This window comes from Podarcis cretensis (assembly GCF_951804945.1).
Source record: "Podarcis cretensis genome assembly, chromosome: 4".
In the NCBI taxonomy this organism is placed as follows: Eukaryota; Metazoa; Chordata; class Lepidosauria; order Squamata; family Lacertidae; genus Podarcis; species Podarcis cretensis.
In genome coordinates, this window is record NC_137173.1 from 95,393,483 (window position 1) to 95,412,940 (window position 19,458).

The following is a 19,458-nucleotide window of genomic DNA, read 5'->3' on the forward strand; positions in this document are numbered from 1 at the left end:
AAAGGGGTCTTGCGCTCTGCCAACCGGGCGTTGTCTGGGTACGGGGAGAGATGGGAGAGCATGGGGGCATTGGTGTGAGGCGTGATGGGGTGCGAGGGTGCTTCAGTGTAACATGGGGCGCTTATTTGAGGAAACGGAAGAAGTGGGTGGGCCACGTATTAGGCCTTGTGGGGATGCGTTTGTATCTACGGACAGAGTGAGCGCCATTTCTAGGCAAATCTCCCCGAGAATGGTTCGAATCCCCACATGGCAGCGCAGCTCGCTGGGTGATGTTGGGCCCTGCATTTGCTCTCCCCCTAGCCTACCTCACAGGGTTGTTGTACAAGCAGAAGTATGTGTGCCACCTTGAGCTTCTTGGTGGGGAAGGAGTGTAAAAAATGAAATAAAATGGTAAATAAGTGTGAGGTGGGTGCTGATGGGGGTTGTTCTGGGATGATAAAGTGTGCTCCAATCCGAATGCGGGGAAAGTCTAGAAATGTGCATCTCAAGGGAGCTGTGGCCATATTTTGTGAGGGTGGATTCAAAGTGTGAACGCCATGCTTGGAGAAAAATGAAAGAAGATGAGAGCATGTGAATAGGGAAATTGCCATTTACTATGTCATTTGTATCCCACCCTTCATACCAAAGCAGCCCAGGCCATGAACCAAGAGCATTCATGTTTGGTGCGAACAGAGTGTGTTGTTCACATTTGTGTTTGGGGTGAAGGGGCACTGATGTGTCTGGAGGAAGCAATAGCGCTTCCGTAGGGTGTATATGCAAGTTCATCTTGACCACATGCATATTTGTACTGCCAAGGAAACAAATATTTGTAACTGTGCAACCCCAGGATTGTGTGGATGTGAGTTATCTTGAGAAGAATATGAAGGATAGGGTATTTTTTATTATCATGAAGATTTACACGAGCACATTCTTGCAAGGTCTGACTATGTTTATGTCTGTATTTCCTGAAAGATGAAAGAGTAAGATTAATTATGGTATATATTAGATGCAACAGCAATTTATTCATTTACATGTACTTATGGGTTAGTAGAGCTACCTGAATGGGTACGATCAATCTATCTGTCTATATCTATCATCTATCTATCATCTATCTATCATCTATCTATCTATCTATCTATCTATCATCTATCATCTATCTATCTATCTATCTATCTATCTATCTATCTATCTATCTATCATCTATCTATCTATCTATCTATCTATCATCTATCTATCTATCATCTATCTATCTACACACACTCCCTCTCTCTTGTGCAAGTTAATATTCCTGAAATCAAAATATGTTTGTGTAGCTATTTGCATGAGTAAACTTTTTTACGTAGACTAAATGTGTATGTACGGGAGAATTTCCTTCATATTTGTGCCTTTGCGTTTCTGAAGTTATTTGAATATTCATGTTTTTATTTGGCACATATATGCATGCTGTGGTTGCACGGGCATATTTTCAAACCTTCCAGGACAAGAGAACATGGTGTTCTTCAAATACCATGATTCTATGCAGACCAAGATGTTTCTATAACCTTAACCCGTATAATTCCCCATACTCTCTGCTTTCGACTATTATGAGTAAAGCCTGGTCTGTATATTATTTTGATCACACCGTAACAGCCTCCGCGGAGTATTTTATCCAGTCTACTACCATAGCAAGGTAGTACCATCTCCAGCTTAATTCTTCCCACTACTTAATTCTTCTACACAGCTCAAGTAGCACAAGACTGGGCCAGATTGGCATGGACACTTTCCATGCCATAAGGAACAACCATGTGAAAAGTTGCACTGTACTTCACAATGGCAGCAGGAGCAAGACATTATATAGATTATATTTGATGAGCTACTGCATGATGATGATGATGATGCTGGCACAGCTATAGATGCACAGCAAGGCAATTGCTTGTTCCAAAAACATACTGCCAGTGAAGCAGTCATCTGATAGTAAACACTTTTCTTCCCCACCCCAAAGAAGTGTGATAATTAAATTCACATTAAGAGGATTGTTTATTTTGGTGACAAAATCACACAGAGGTAGGGCACAATAGGTTACAGTATTAGGTGTGGACAGCACACACTGCCAATAGTGTATAATGAAATAAATCATGAAATAAGCAGAGCAAGTTAAACTGAGAAAGAAGGAGATAGGCTGTTTGAAATTTGAAGTGTGATGCCAGATATTTTTAACCCTAATCATCTTTCGGTGCCAGTATACAAAAGTCTTCCTTCAGCCTAAAGTCAGCCTGGAGGTTGAGTATAATTGAAAGTCCCTCAAGTCAGTTAGAAGCCCTATCTTATAGACACAGAGTCAAAAAGATGCTTAAAGAAAATGTTCTTGTCTAAATACTTGTGCATGTTTTACCATTAAATTACATCTTCCACATCTTCTAGATCCAGTACCTGGAAAGTAGAAAAGGAAATCAGTTTGGACATAAGGAGGTAAAGTCGCTGGAGGTGGCAATTTAATCAACCGAGGATATATTTCAATGTTGTTGTTCTTTTCTTGCCTCCTAAGCATTAGCACTTTAAATTCATTATGTCTGTTTGACAGATATATGCAGCCTTAAGGATCTAAAAATGAAATCCAAGTAGTATAGCCTGCTAGAGGACATATATTAAAGTTAAGAGATTAAAACCATTGCAAACAGAATGAAACAGCTCATTCCATATAAGCATGAGTATTTTGCAGATGTTAAATACAGTCTGCTCTAATTGTTTTTTTAAAGAAAGCTCTGCTCAAGAGCCAAAGTTTCCTAACTTCTGATATTGATGAAGTGGATATTAGAAAGACAATATTAGCTGTCATGCAGTCTCAAGAAGAAATCGCATTACACAAGAGTCTTTCTTCTATCCATAATTTAATAAGGAGGGTGTAGCTGCTTCTTGCTACATGCTTTAAAGACTGGGGAGTCATTCCTGAATTCTCTGTATGACCAATAGCAAAAAAGGAAGAAAAGAAAAAAGCCAAATGAAAAAGTGGGTCTCTGTCTAACTGGGACAATTAAAGACTTCTTTGCCATTACAGCCATTTAGCAATGTTAATGATCTGTAATATTAATATATCATCCTCGAAAATGAGGAAGTGTCATCCTAATTAAAATGTATTAAAGCAACCATTAGGAAGTCATCTAAAGCAGTTGTAAAAGATACCAGGGAGGATAAGGATACTCATTACATCCCAAATCTCTCTTCCCCTTACAATTTCAGCATGGGAAGTTTTGGTTCCAGGCAACCTGCTCTTTACTTCAGCTTCAGACATGTAAAAAATGGAGCTTCCTAGCAAAGCAGTGGCATATATTTCATGGGCTTTATCAGCTGCTTTTATCAGTAGCTGTAGTTTAACACTTCCTGTACAGAAAAGCTGCATTAAGTAACAGTTTAGCGTATCTCTTTAAATTCCTCAGGGTGGAGGGAAGAGGGAGAGAAAAGGTACAATCTAGTGAAATGCACATGTGTCCAGGCAGACTCTCAGAAGATTAGGGTCATCTTTTCAAATCACATTTCAAACCACATTGAAATGTACCTTTTGATATATTTCTTAAACCAGCGATACTGTAATGTTTAAACATAAATCCAACTTGCCTATCATCTGATGGCTGATAATCTCTTAATTCTCCACACTGCCAGTTTGAATTCCCTGTTAAAGATGCACAGCCCAGATGAAATAGTGTCAGGCCCAGAAGAGATAAAAACATGGGAAAATGTGGTATCAGGCACTGAATGAAGTACAGTAGTAAAAGTGACCTAAAAACCATATTAGATGGTGTCTCGTGTTTAATACTTAAGGCTGGCTCCTGCCCAGATCTTACAATTAAAAATAGCCAGCTTCACTGTGTTTCTCTAACTGGGTGATTGTTAGAGGAAAAGCTCCTCAAAGTGAAATTACCATTGGCAGGAATGTGGCTAAACTATATAACTGTATTATCTGAAGCCCTTCACATTGTAGTTCATAGCTATTAAAATTAATAGCTTCATCCCCACAATTCTTTTTTGTAAAGTATTTACAGGAGATTTCCACCACAAAACCTCAATCATCTGACCTTTTTTGTGCAGAACATTTTGGGGTGAGTGTGTGATTATTTCTCTGCTTGTGTGTATCCCCCAAGTTGACTCTCATCATTCTGGCCTTTTGTGAATAGCTCTCCCATTTATACTGTTATTTTATTTGTGAATTATTTGATGGCAGGAGGGATGGTACTTCATGGCAATCTTAATGGAAAGTATGTGTTTCTTACTAAGATTTGCACTGAAATAGAAAAAACCCTGTGGATTCATCTTAATTTCAGGGCTAGCACCATTGTACTGCGTACTCAAGACCTATTCACACCAATAGTGCTTGTATTACTGTCACAAGGTTTGGGAATTAAAACAGAGCAATAATGTATGTTTGCCTGTGGCTGCAATACTAAATACACCAATTAGGAAATAAGCCCTATTGAACACAGTGTAACTTATTTCTGAGCAAACATACATAGAAGTACACTCCATAGCTCACAATTTGTACATACTATTTTAAATTAAGTTTGAAATCTAAAGTCAGCTAATTTAGCACAAAGCCTCTTGTAGGCACTCAGCTCAGGTTAATAATGTTACTACAAAATGGCACCATGTTCCGTAATTGTGAACAACATTGTATATTTTTTGGAAAATAGATTTATTCCTTTCTCTATCCTTCCGCTTAACTTTTTCCTGTCAGCAAATGGTGAATAGGCCCCATCCCTCCTGAAAAGCATTGTCTGTCTTCTTTCTTTATTATAAATAAAGGTAAAGGTAAAGGTACCCCTGCCCGTACGGGCCAGTCTTGACAGACTCTGGGGTTGTGCGCCCATCTCACTTAAGAGGCCAGGGGCCAGCGCTGTCCGGAGACACTTCCGGGTCACGTGGCCAGCGTGACATCGCTGCTCTGGCCAGAGCCAGAGCCAGAGCCGCACACGGAAACGCCGTTTACCTTCCCGCTGGTAAGCGGTCCCTATTTATCTACTTGCACCCGGAGGTGCTTTCGAACTGCTAGGTTGGCAGGCGCTGGGACCGAGCAGCGGGAGCGCACCCCGCCGCAGGGATTCGAACCGCCGACCTTTCGATCGGCAAGTCCTAGGCGCTGAGGCTTTAACCCACAGCGCCACCTGCGTCCCTTTATTATAAATACAACTGCTTAATTGTGACATGGTAACTGTGTTGAGTGGTACCTAAGAGTGCAAGCTACGAAGTCCCAGATTCAAATTTCACTTCAGCCATAAACTCAGTATGATGTTATAAACAAGCCACTTGCACCCTCACCTTGAAATATGTATATAATATGAACCTACCTAACAGGGATGTGGTACAAAAATAGCAGCTGTGTGAGAGACTCCCTCTGTTTGCTGGCAGGTGCTGCAAGACTAAACTGGTTGAGGTTTCTGATATAGTCTGCAAGCTGCCCTTTGGTCACTGCCTATCACTTTAGATGATAAAAATGTTTAAATTAGCTCAGAAAAATTGCCCTCCTGGGTGAAAAAATTAAACAGACTGTAACAAAATGTAAATAAGATGCAAATATCATACAAAATAAGGTGCCAGTTTACAATATAAACCAGATGATAACCAAGCAACACTTCCAAGAAATATGCAGAGATTCAACAAACTAAACTAGAGTCAACTGTGACGCTGCCATTTACGATTACTTTAAACATTTCAGAGACTCCAGTTGCAATCCTGTTCACATTATCTGGAGGTTAGCTGCACTGATTATGGTAGAACTTAATTGCAGGTAAATACAGTGTTGTTTTGTTAGATTGCAATCCCAACCATGGTTTTCTGGGATTAAGCCAAGTGTCACTGGACACATTAGGTCTTTACTTTTGAGTAAAGATGTATAGGATTGCACTGTTAAAAAAGAAATAGAAGCTATTATAGCCACTACTGGCTAAGCATCCTCAATATTATGGCAGCTTGAAAAGGATTAAGAGGAGAATGTATGAGGATAATAGTGGATCATTGTCATTACCACAAACAAAAACATCCTAGAGGTTAAGAGCAATTTAGCAATGAAATAAAACACCTCGGAAGACTGATACAAGATTTCAGGAAAATGTTCGCCAGACATCTGCTGTAGAAGCTTTGAGCATTGGATTACATGTTTAAGAAAAGGCAGTTAACCCAGTTGGCCCATAGGGTGCATCCTTGATTCTCAACACCACATCTGTTAAATTTCAGCTCATGGCTACAGTCCTTGATATTCTGTGAATAAGCTTGTCATATCAGTGAAACAAATGTTATCCTTCTATCGGCTTCTTTTACATGCAGGTCTTCTATATTGCTTAGTGCTAGATGTCAGTTTGTATGTTTGCTTTTGGGGCCTTGCTACGGCAACCTGGCAAAACAGCAGTTATGCAGGTAAACTGATTCCCATCACTTGCATGTCAGGAATAGTCTTGCCTCCTGAATTTTCATAGGAGTGTTGACAATCCTACTTTATTTAAAATAAATGCATCCCTTTTCCATAGGCAACAGTGCCTCTGCTTTTATTACCAGAAAACCAAAGTTTTAACTATAGTCATTATATATTGAAGCACTGAGAACATGGTCTGTATTTGGCCCCACTTATATTAAGAGGGCGGGACGCAGGTGGCGCTGTGGGTTAAAGCCTCAGCGCCTAGGGCTTGCCGATCGAAAGGTCGGCGGTTCGAATCCCTGCGGCGGGGTGCGCTCCTGCTGCTCGGTCCCAGCGCCTGCCAACCTAGCAGTTCGAAAGCACCTCCGGGTGCAAGTAGATAAATAGGGACGGCGTTTCCGTGTGCGGCTCTGGCTCTGGCTCTGGCTCTGGCCAGAGCAGCGATGTCACGCTGGCCACGTGACCCGGAAGTGTCTCCGGACAGCGCTGGCCCCTGGCCTCTTAAGTGAGATAGGCGCACAACCCCAGAGTCTGTCACGACTGGCCCGTACGGGCAGGGGTACCTTTACCTTTTTTATATTAAGAGGATTCACAGAGCACTTATTTTCATAACAAGCTTTTGCCTCTGCAATTACAAAGGCTTTAAACTTTTCTGCTTCCTCTGCTACCTCCACCTCAGTTCTGAAATTATATATATGTTGTCCTAGAGAAGTCACAGCAAAGTAGGTACATAATGTGGTCAAGCAACAACTGTCCAGTCAACAACTGTCTGAAGAGTCAGTGCTCAAGTGTGGCATCTACTTCTTGTATGTGGTGGTCAAAGAAACCAGTTGAGAGATTTCCGTGAGTCTTGTAACTTGAACATAACCAGATATAGATTCAGGAACTAGAATTCCCCACTTTAGAGTGGAATTGCCAATTGAAATTCCTCTCTCCAGTCTGCTAATGAAGTGATCTGTTTGCAATCTTCAGACCCTGTGTTTGAATCCCATCTTGCTTGCCTTCGGTGCGTAGTTCCATACTGAAATCTAGCTGCAATCCATAATATAGTTCATGCCGAAAATTGCTTGGACCAATACCCTGCTACCAGAACCTAAATACATTTATGTAGATTCATTGCAAAACTGAATGTGTTATTTGATGAGGAGTGAGGGGATATAGACCTCTTGAGATATCTAGTGTTGGTTAGAGACTTGTATTGCCCAAATTGTATCAGATGCTGATAGCTTATTGTTATTTCTGGTGAATATTATGGGTACTATTACAATATATTTTGTGATGAGCTCAAGAGTTGGTGCAATTTTGGTGTGACCAAACGCAAGAAGACACACATTGCTTCAAAGTAATCCAGGAAATGTGAATATAATATTTTATCTTTGCATTTTAAAGGGAGCTTTAAGAAAGGGGAATTTTTGAAAAGGAATAGAGAGTAAAGGAAGAAAAATTGACTCCACTCCTGTGTGGATTTTAAAATTCCCCCCTTTCTCTTTTCAAAATACTCAAATATAGGGATAAGTTTTATTTCAAAACTCTCAAGTTTACATGAATTCTTCAGGACAAAATAAAATTGTAAAGAAGTCAGTAAAATAAATTGATCCAGGTACTGCACTCAGTTTTTTAATTACATGTTGCCTTGAAAAGCAGAAATACAGGAGATATCACTAGATATGAGGCATCTTGGAGATTGTACTCTGTGATGCTTCATCATTGGAAAAGAATATGTATGCACTTAGCTTTACAACATGCCCTCACTATTTCCTTGTTTCCAGCTATTTATTTTATGGGACTCTTGGTCTAGAAATCCACATTTAGGAACAACCTGCAGTATGTTTCTCTTGAATACATCAATTTATGTTGACAAAGCTAACTGTGAGGGCTTAAATATTTGGCAAAGGGTACAGCACTTCTGCAGATCGAGGTTCCAAAGTTTGGAACTGCTTGGTTCAAAATACAAACTGGTCCCACTCTGAATTAAGTGTGATTTCCTTGAGAAGTTCTTATCTGGCTTGGAACAGTTAAAGAAGATTCTGACTATGCTTAGTCATGTTTCGGCAGATTTGATGCTCAAAACTAGGTGCCTTGTAAGTACATGCACAGAAGTTAATTAACATTAAACCCTTATTCTTGCTGATTGTTGTGAAACATACAGCATGACCAAGCATCCTGTTGTTTTCCATGGAACATATTTGAGTCAATTCTCAAAAACTGTTTCTTGAAGGGGTTGTTTTTTTAAAATATTTTTTTTTTAATTTTTAATTTTTTGTTATCACTGCCCCACCCCAACCCCACTTCAGAGTTAAAATCTTGCTACCGGATATTTTTGTTTTGAGAGTGGAGAGTTGAATTTATCAGTGTCTATCTGCCATAACTGTAGGAAGTGTGTCTGAAGAAGTGTGCATGCACACGAAAGCTCATACCAATAACAAACTTAGTTGGTCTCTAAGGTGCTACTGGAAGGAATTTTCTATTTTGTTTCGACTACGGCAGACCAACACGGCTACCTACCTGTAGGAATTAATGTCTCGCCCCCTAAATTCCCAAGCAACATTCTTCTCCCCACCTTTTCCCTTTTTTATAATTTTTTTTGCACATACATGGTTGCTTTCTGGAATACATGCAGATTCTTAGAGTGTTCCAGAGAGCAATCGTGCATGTGTAAAAAAATTAAAATGACCCAATTAAAAAGCCTTACAGAATATTGTGTTTGTATCTGTGTGCATACAGATATACATAACATTCTCCAGGTACACTTGTAAGTGCCGATCCAATTCCAAGTCAGGTTGTGGGAAGTCCACCTCTTCCTTTCTCTTGTTTTCACCCCTCCCTTCCTAAGCTGGGGGTGGTTTGGGGTTGTTTTGCTGCAAAGGCATACATTTGGGCTTGTGAATTCTCAACCACAGGATTGCTCAGCCCATGTATTTAGATAATGCCCATCAAAATATTTATCCCTGTGCAGGTCACAATGTGATTTAAAACAAAGCAATGGAATGTGCAAACAACCATTGAGAAATATTTGTTAAAAATAACACTAACAGCATAATACACAAACTAAAACAGCAAACCAAAAAATTCCATTGTTTTGAAGTACAAATGCCTGGAAGAATAAAAATGTTGTACCCTGGTGCCTAAAAGGTAATAAAATGAGCACCAGGGTAGCCTCATTACAAGGGAGTTGGACAACCAGGTTGCCACAGACACTGCAGCTGGTGGGACTCAGACAAGGGTCTAATTGGCTTGAGGCTGTGGAAATCCCTACAAACTTTGGACATCTATATCCTTGGCATAATTTTTTATTTCAGATATTTTGATCATAATAAAATAGCAATTAAAACATCGTATATTAAAAATGGCCAATTAAAGACAGCGTAAGAAATAACCCAGCACAGATCAAGACGAAAGTAATTTAAAAGCTTGAGAAGATAAAATGGTCTTTTCCTGATGCCTAAATGATAACAGGTAAACCTTCCTGAGGATCATGTTCTAGGAATAAGTTCCAACCAAGCGGTTTATCACTGTCTCAATGTGTGTAAGTGTATTGTAGCATTCATAAGACCAGTTGCCACATCAAAAAAAAAAAAAATGTCATATTGTCGTGGTTTCATTACCACCATCACTATTTTTTTAAAAAAACCTAGTCCACCAACACTATTATAAAAAAAATTGACAAAGGCATCTGACAAAGTCTGCATACATCCAAATGCCTAACCGGAGTTCCTAATCTTTGAATTTACATGTTGACTTTCTGCCCGTAAAAGGGACGTGATGACTGGTCATAGGTCAACTCTCATCCACTAGACTTGGGGAAAGTATGGAAGAAGAAACTAGTTATGCACCTTGGACATGTGCGTCCCAGTTCTCTGCATGTTACTCAGAAGTAAGTCATAGTGTGTACAATGCTCCCAAGGTAGACATTCGTGTGATTGTATGAAGTCGTTTTCCCTGAACATTCATTTTTATTTTTATTTTTTTTCTGAGAGGTAGGTTAGAAATGATAAAATAAATATGACTTTTTCAGTCCTCCGAGGAGCACTTAAACCTTAAGTCTTAACGTATAGACCAGTCATTCTGATCAGTTATGGTGACTATGAGGGGTATTCCTGGAATAAATAAGCTCAGCAGGAGATTAAGAGAAGAGTCCCACAAATATGCACTGGATAAGTTCAGGAAATACCCAACCTTTTGCAATTCTTTAGCTACTCTGAACAAAATGCTAATTAAAGCTGTTTTAAGCTGTAGCTAATCTGTAGTGAGTTGTGTGCAAAAAAACCCAACCACAGTCCACATTGCTGGGTGGTTTGTTAATGTTCTCTATATTTTTTATTCTCCTGGCAACCTAGCAATTCAAAAGTAAGCAGTGCAAGTAGATAAATAGGTACCACTGCAGCGGGAGGGTTAACGGTGTTTCCATGTGCTCTGCTTTCCGTCATGGTGTTCCGTTGCGCCAGAAGCGGTTTAGTCATGTTGGCCACATGACCTGCAAAAACTGTCTGCGGAAGCAGACAAACGTCGGCTCCCTCGGCCTGTATAGCGAGATGAGTGCCGCAACCTCAGAGTCATTCACGAGTGGACTTAACTGTCAGGGGTCCCTTTACCTTTACCTATATTTCTTATTAATTGTATTAGTTCTCAAGACCAAACCAGAGAATGGAGTTTAACATTTGTTCTAGACAAATTAATGTAGAATCTAAAAATCTGATCTTGCATATACCTGGTTCAGTGAGAAAACTGCCACAATTTTCATGGGTTTACTTTGTTAGAAGCATGAAGGAATACTGGATTATGTAACCTGACAGTTATTTGGCTCTCCCAGGTCTTCCTTTCCTCCCCTCCCAAAGTTTCCCTTGCATTCCCCTTGCTTAGTAATTGATCGTAATTTCTCACATTTCATTACTGGCAGCCGAAGGAAATTTCAATTCAAGAGAGCATGTAGGAACATTTCCAAGGGAATAGCTTGATCAAAAATCACTGGCACTCCTGAAAATTCCTTTAAAAGCTAGCACTTCTGTCTATGGCCTCCTCTTCCCTACAATTTCTACTGACCCTGTGTTGTTGTTGTTGTTGTTGTTGTTGTTTAAAGATATAGAGAGCTGGGCTTTCCTGGTTGTTTCTGATGTTGCGAATGTGCAAAACTGATAGGAGGGTTCAAATGCTGCTTCTGCTGTTGTTTCACTTTTTCCAAAAGCTGTTTGGTCATACGGTACAAACAGGATGGCCTGTCGTCCAATTAGCAGCCAGATGCCAGCTCTGTCCCTTTTATCTTGTTATCGCTGGAGCCCAAAGCTCTCCCCAGCAGGTGGAAACCTCCACTGAAGGGGGTGGGAAAGAGTCGAGCCCACTATAAAGCTTACTTTACCTATTATGCATTTGATAAACATGAGAGAAAATAGCTATGAGGGGGCGTGCTTACAGGAACGCTATACAGTCCTGGTACCAACCAAAAGCAGGTGGGGACTGGGGAAAGATGGACAAATTTTCCTGCTTCATTTCCTCTTCTTCTCACTCCTTCTCAGTTGTCTTCTCTGGCTCACAGGGGATTGCTTCCCCGGGGTGAATGTACATGGGCAGGAATTTACAGGAAGGGACAAAACATTTCAGTCACATTTATCATGCAGCCAGCTAGCATAACAAGAGACTTCTTGGAAGGAGGTGCAGAATATGCAGGCCACAATCCAATACAGAATTACATACACTTAGAATCCTTTGATTTCAATAGGCTTAAGGGCACCCAACTCTATGCTGTGTTGAGGCTATAATCTCCTTTCAGTTGTTTACTGCATTTGGAGAGGAGGATGCAATTGTTGGTTAGTATATAGAGAATCCTATTAACATAGAAACGTCCTCCAACCTTTCTAACACACAAAGCTGTCTTGCGCCACTGGTCCAATGTGCTGCCTGCTCTGGGTAGCACCTGCTGACCAGGATCTCCAGGCAGAGGTCTTTACCCAGCGATGCTACCCAAGACCCTTTTAAACTTGCGATATCATGAATGGACCTCCCCATTTGGACCTCCTGCAACCAAGCCGTGCAGCATACCACAGAGGTGGGCAGACTTGCTAGATCGACTTGGTGTTTTGCTAGAACCCCAAGATCTTCTACCAAACAGAGTCACATCTAAAATCAGAGTTATAGAATAGTGTGCCTCTGAGCAGATGCTAAGCCTAGGACATTCTTTTCAGTACCAGAACTGAATGGAGCTCACAGTCCTTTCAAACACATCCCACTCCTCATTTCAGTAGTGGAATGTAGATAGAAAAAGTCGTGGTGTGATTGGCATTGTAAAATAGTTGAGAATCAGAACAGAAGCACTTGCTGATGTGCTCCAAATTACCCAGAGATCTACCAGAGATTATCTTTTCATAATTCCTTCTCTCAGCAGATTCTAACCTACCTTCTGTTCCACCACTAAGCCATTACTCCTGCAGTCAGATGCACTGTGATAAAAAGGTAAAGGTGATACAGTAGTTTGCTTCTAATGCTGTGTGTTTCAGGATTGGGTTAGGGGTAGTAAGTCTTGGGTTAGGGGTAGACAGTCTTGATTAGGGGTAGTAAATGTGGATAGATAAAAGGGATGGCATGCTTTATTCCCACCCACCCACCCTCATTAAACCTGATGGGTCTTAAGATAACCTCAACATACAAGACCTGGATATGAAGATTCCACCACAGTCCAGGGAGACCAAGAAGCAGAACTTGGGATGGAGCTATGCAGAGCTGGGAACGGGCTTGATTTTTGCAAACAGGCTCCCATTAAATTCCATGGAACAGCATAAATGGACTGGAAAATGGGGCACAGTGTTGGGAAAAAAGTAAACCATGGTTTTCTGGTCACACACTGAAAAACACACATTCTTGCATTATCATTATTTGATTAATATCATCTTTATTTGCAAGGCACCATACACATTACAGTGGTACCTTGGGTTAAGTACTTAATTCGTTCCGGAGGTCCATTCTTAACCTGAAACTGTTCTTAACCTGAAGCACCACTTTAGCTAATGGGGGCCTCCTGCTGCTGCCGCACTGCCAGAGCATGATTTCTGTTCTCATCCTGAAGCAAAGTTCTTAACCCGAGGTACTATTTCTGGGTTAGCGGAGTCTGTAACCTGAAGCGTATGTAACCTGAAGCGTATGTAACCTGAGGTACCACTGGATACCTTTAAAGCATATCCCAAACACATTCCCCCACCCCACCCCTCCAAAAACTCTGGGCACTGCATTTTGTCAAGGGCTGCTGAGAATTGTAGCACCCATAATTTTTGAGGGGGAAATGTGCTTTGAATGTGCTCTAATTGTATAGTGTGTGTGCATCTGAAGTTTGGTCTCCTCTGGAGGATTACTGTAATGATTTTTCTATTATATAGACACCATAATGATGTACTATAATTGTTTTGAGACATTTCTCCCTTCATGATAAGTATTAAAAGGAGAGAAAGAGATGGCAATGCAGTATGTGGAAAGCTGATGATATTGAACTCCTACATGGAGATATTGCAATAAGTTTATGATTATGGCATGGAGGCTATAGCATGTAGGAAACCTGTGTGCAACCGAGAGGCCAGAACCCATTGCAGCTTCCCAACATTTGCAGAAGCAATTAGCATCCATTTTATGGGGAACAATATGCATGCAGTTTACAGGGCTCCTTGATACATACCTGCCAGTCACTTAGCATCATGATAGCGTGCAGGTGTGAATGGGCCATTACAGATACAGAGATGGAACTTTAATGTAGTTTCCCATTGCCTATAAAACAAGACTTAAACACCAGTGTTTTTGATGCAGTCAGCATCAAGGTCTGCCTCATGCATGACCGGCAGCTAAACATGTGACCTGCCTCCTTTGGAAAGTTGGCTTTTGCATTTGAGGTGCTATCTCTACCATTATATCTGTGGTGGCCCAATTACACACTGACAGGCTGTAAATTTCACATTCATCAAATTACGAATAACGTGGGTGTGACCCAGCCCAAATTATACAGTAATCAACTGCAGAGTAATCAAGTAATATGCATGCATGTGTGAACCAGGACGTAATCTATGATCTACACATGTAAGTTTCTCTTATGCCCATACAGGGAGGGAAAATCCATGAAGGAATTTAGGAATTGCTAAGAGGACAGAGATCTCCTCCTGCTCCTTTGATCACACCTTTTCAAAAGGCCAGCATTATTCCTATCATTTTCCTGACACGGCAATATTTTTTTTTTAAATTCCTGTATGTTATGCCATCCATAGCAATATGCACAGCATGACCCTTTGTGTGTTTACACCAGCGCAAGTTCCACTGAGTTCTACAGGACTTGTTCTCCATTCAGTGTGGCCAGGATCCCAATCACAGCCCGCCACTCCTCGCCCCTCTCCTCTGGAGTGCTCCAAGTGATTTCCATCTCTCTCCCCACTTCTTCTCTTTGCTGAATTCCAAGTCTTGAGCTGTAAATAGCTAATTACTTTTTTTGCTTGTAGCTGATGGATTTGGGGGGGGGAGAGAGAGGAGAAAGGGGACTGGCAATCTCTTTCCGGGAGAAGCGTTTAAAGCTGCCTTCTGTAATTTCCCATAAGAAATCTGGTTATACTGGTTGATCTCAATAGGAGAATTCTTTGCCTAGAGGCGCTGGATGAGTAATGCGCCATGTGTCTCTTACTCCTCTGCTAATATGATAATAAGCACATTCAGAAAAAGCAACGAGGTGTTTACAATGACTGCTTCATTCCTTTCACTCACCTAAGAAGTCTCAGGACTGGCGAGGTGAGCTGGGGGGTGCGGCTGGAAGGAAAGCAAATCGAGATCAGGAAGCACACTTTTTATTTCTGAAACCAGCGAAAGCCAACTTGCATCCTCCGGGCTTCCGAGGGGGGGGGCGGGCGGAAAGAAATTATGTACATTGCTGTGCCCACAGCTAACTCAGGCTGTTGTTAGGGATTCTTCAAAGGCTCCATGACAACCCAGGGCTCTCCTCTTTTCCAAATGGAAAGAAGGAAAGAGCCAGGCGCAAGGAGGAAACTCCGAGGAGCGAGGCGACTGTGTTTGTACGCGGCACCCTCGACGTCAATTTTCTCAAACAAGTGTCACTTTCGGTGTGCGCGCGCGTGATAGAGGATAACCTTGTATTCAGAGGCAACCGGCAAATTCGCAGGGTCTGTAGATGCGAAAGTTTCAATGAATGGGGGGGGGGTGTTCTTTCAAAGGACGAAATGAGAAGAAAAATAAAAAAGGAATCCCTATGGAATTACACGTGTGTGCGTCTATGATATGACATTATACTTCACGAAGGTTTAAAGCATACCGCCGAGGGGGGGGGGGATTTAAGTGCAGAAAACATACTCCGACCTGTGATCGTCTTTCACCGAATTAACTTATTCGGGGTGGGCTGGGGAATGGATGCCTGTTGCAATCCGATTCCACTTCGGTTTATTGGGATTCAGTGCGACTGAATCGGACTAGGTTTCTACTTCACTTTCCTCCCCTCGCCCACAAAGAGGGGTCTCCTCCCCCAGAGAAACGCGGCTTATACTTGGAGAAGGCTTCCTCACGTCCAGGTTCAAGGCAGGAGCGGCCCTCGCCTGCAACAGCGGTGCAAAATCGAAACAGACTCTCGCCGGTTGAAAACGGGTCGCTCCCGCTCGCTGCAGGCAACGCGCACATCACGCACCTGTTCGCATGAGAAGAGGTGCGCTCTTATATGCTGGAAACTAGGCGGGTTTTCAAAACGTCAGAAAGCGGCTGCGAACAGCAGGCTCTCGAGGAGACGTGTCGAGAAACATTTAACTAAACTTCAGCTTTACTGGGGCTGTAAAGAAGGAAGGTTCCTCCTTCCTGAGGAACCAGATACTATTTGTTTCTTGTTAAAAGCACTTTTTTATTTTTAACAAGAAACAAATAGTATCTGGTTCCTCAGGAGGGAGCAGAACTGGGAGGTATCACAGCATCGGAGGGAGCGAAAAGGCCCTGAGACCCAGTTCCCGACCCTCTTCCAGCAAACACGCACCAGCTCGAGAAAGCACGCCCTCCACACGCATCATCCCGACGCGGGTCAGCCATATATTGCTCAGACCACAAAGAGAGCCAGGGGAGGAACGATGCCCGAATGACGTTTTCTCGTCATTTCTATGGACCACAGAAGGCAGCGGAAAGGTTTTTCCGCTCCTGCACAGTTTCTAGCAGAGAGCAAGATAGACCACAGGCTGCAGTGTTTTGTTCCTCAGCACCCCACAAAAAGACTGCAAAAACTCTCTGCAAACTTTTCGGGGTTCTGTCCTAATTCTCCTTAGCTACATCTCCCGAAAAGTTTCTCACCACTTCACATTCCCAAGCGGGGGCTTGCCATCCTTCCCACATGACCATCTTTCCCACAAACGCGAAAAAACGAAATAAATAACTAGAGAACCAGAGAGCTAATAAGATGTGATTTGCGCGCAGGCAGCAGCAGCAACCTCCAGGGTTCGCTCGCTGAATTTCAGGACCGGGCGGGATTTGAGGTCAGTTCGCGGGAACTTAACCTGTCTGGGAAAGATTAGTGATGGGTGCGTGGAGATCCGCTCCTTCGTCAAAGAGTTAGGCCTCGGGAAATGGCTACGATCAATCCAGTTACTTGATTCCGGTCCCAAAACTATGCAAAGAAGCTCGGATATTGCTGCGATACCTTATAAATCCTAAATTGCAAGGGTCTCTCTCTCTCTCCCTCTCCCTCTCTCTCACACACGCAAAGCTGGAAAAAAACCCATTCAATTAAAAATAAAGTGCGTGTGATATATAAATAAATATGCATAGATGTGCGTACATATTCCCAGCTAGGGTGTATGTTTGTATTATGCTCCGCATATGGCTATCTATATTCAGTAATTCGGCTTGCTGTAAGCATCTGCCAGTGCAGTGTGTGAGCGTGCAAGGATATGCGTATGCATGCGTAGATGCGCATCTCTCAAACATATACGCGCGCACATGTATATGTACTTATATGCGTGTGCATGTCTATATGCATAACCGCGTATACGCACGCACGCCCATCTTCTCCCCCAATTTGCATAGCTTCATTTTTACCTTTTCTCATTCAGTCTTGCAAGAAGCATATTCTATTCAGTGCCCTCGACACACACACACACACACACACACACACACGCAAAAAAAAAAAATCTATTCAAAGGGCATTTAGTTTCTTTCTTTCTTCGCCGGTAACCCTATTCATCAATTGTTCAGTCTTGTCGATGGCATTCTAATGCTAATCTAGCGTGTTAAATATCTTTTTGTTCCCCTTTCACCGTTTTGTCATTCAGTTTATCCAGTTTTGGTCACCCATTTTATTTATTTATGCGCCTGTTCCCATTCAGGGGCTCATGTATTTTTTATTATGTTGTTTCTCTGTCATGCAGTGTCAACTTAGTCTATTCAAAGGGGGCTACTTGAAGGGCCGGAGGGACAAAGCGTGTACACAATTGCACCGCTATTCAGTCTGGCCAGCTGGATCGGCTAAAAAAAGAGAGAGAGAGAGAGAGAAGAAAAAAAGCCCGAGAAGAAGAAAAAGAAAGAAAAGAAGAGGAGGAGGAGAAGAAGAAGCCTTGTGAAAAGAATTGCTTTACAATGGGCACAGAAGAAATGCACAATGCTAACAGTTTTCCAAATACCACTGATTGGTTTCTTCACAAAGAGGAGAAAGCCGCCGCTTTCTCTTAGCTCCACTTCAACAAACAACACCCTCACAGAACCTCCCAACCCCTGGTTTTGTTCTGGCACAAAAAAACCCCTCGACAGTCTAAACGCTCCCACTGCAGAACAAAAAAAAAAGAGGAGAAAGGGGAGGGGGGGGAGAAAGAGAGCGTTTCTCGATTTGGTCCCTTCTCTCCCTGCCCCCATTTCCCTTGTGTGTGTGAGAGAGGGGGGGTGGGGGGAATAAGAGGGGGGAAAGAGGAAAAGGAGCTTGCGGAGGAGAGGGAAATTGTCCGCGAATTAATAATATCAGTCTTTGAAAAGGGAAGTGGTGACCTTTGAGGGATACCGGGAGGGAGGAGAGAAAGGGAAGGGCCGAGTGGGGGGGTGGATAGGGGCGAGGGGGAGATTAGGAAAGTTTCTAAAGCAGTGAGTGGCCCGGGGGGGGGCGACTGGTGCTCGGGGGGACGGGCGGTGTCGTCCTCATTCCGGGCAAAAGTGCCGCGCGCCGTCCCGGGTCCCCCTCCAAGAGGCCGTTGCCTCCTCCGTCCCATCTGGGGGCCTCCAGATCTCCAGGTCTGAAGTGGTGTCTTCCCCGACGGTCGCGCCAGCCGCCGCTCCGTCTCTAACCCCTGTCGTCGAAGGGACCCTGGTGGAATCTTGAGCTCTCCGGTGTTCTCTGGTGGAATGTTGGCGCTCTTGTCGTTCTCTGGTGGAATCTTCGCCTCCTCTGCATTCTTTCCAGGAATCTTCGGCCTCCGTCGGAAGTGACCTGCACGGGAGAAATCTGGGTTTCCTTCCACGGCGCGGGGCGGGAGGTACGGGAGTAAGGAAAGGGACGGGGCCATTAGGAAACAAGTTGCCCATTTTTAAAAACATATACACACCGCCATTCCATACTTTCATCGGTCTCTGTTTAACCCAGACTGCAATTAAGAGATGGTTGCTTCAAGTACTTATTCAAATACTTGGAGACCATGGACAACGTCGTTGCAAATTAGTTACTAGGCGGTGGTGGCTGGGATCACCCCCGCCCTTGGGTGAAGAACAGGACCAGAGCTTGATCTCTGCGCCAGCCCTGGGCCAGTTCGCTTCCTCTTTTGAAAGGTTTGGCACGTTTGAACTTTGCAAGGGGAAATTCTGATCTTGCGAAAGCCACCGATCCTTGGGCAAAAAACGGTTGACTGCCAGGGTCCCTGTCCCGAGAGGAATGCGAAGAAATTAAAACTAAAACCATTTACTTAGCAGTAAGGCTGCCTTACTAATTGTTGGTGGGACTCGTCATTTCCACGCACAATCCCGTTTATTGGGGAAAACAAACGATTCACCCTTCTGTTTATTCCTTTCTAAGACGCTTCAGGCGGCAAAGTTGGTCGAAAGTTGACCACGGTTGCATACGCAAGATCATAACGTGCATTATTGCTATTCGGTCAGTCCTGCCAATCGATTTACATCTCCGT

General features: G+C 42.7%; 1 long non-coding RNA gene across 2 annotated transcripts; it reads right to left on the reverse strand.

Annotated features, from left to right (window-relative positions):
• Positions 1–2,036: 2,036 nt before the first annotated feature.
• Positions 2,037–15,123, reverse strand: LOC307214458. Of its 2 annotated transcripts, XR_013838114.1 has the most exons (4): positions 14,013–15,119; positions 12,747–12,789; positions 5,295–5,425; positions 2,037–2,388 (listed from the first exon to the last, which is right to left on the reverse strand). It is a non-coding gene; the product is annotated as an uncharacterized lncRNA (long non-coding RNA). The 2 variants fall into 2 exon arrangements; XR_013838115.1 differs by lacking the exons at positions 2,037–2,388; positions 5,295–5,425 and having other exon boundaries at positions 10,807–12,789; positions 14,013–14,101; positions 15,080–15,123.
• Between the last annotated feature and the right edge of the window lie 4,335 nt (positions 15,124–19,458).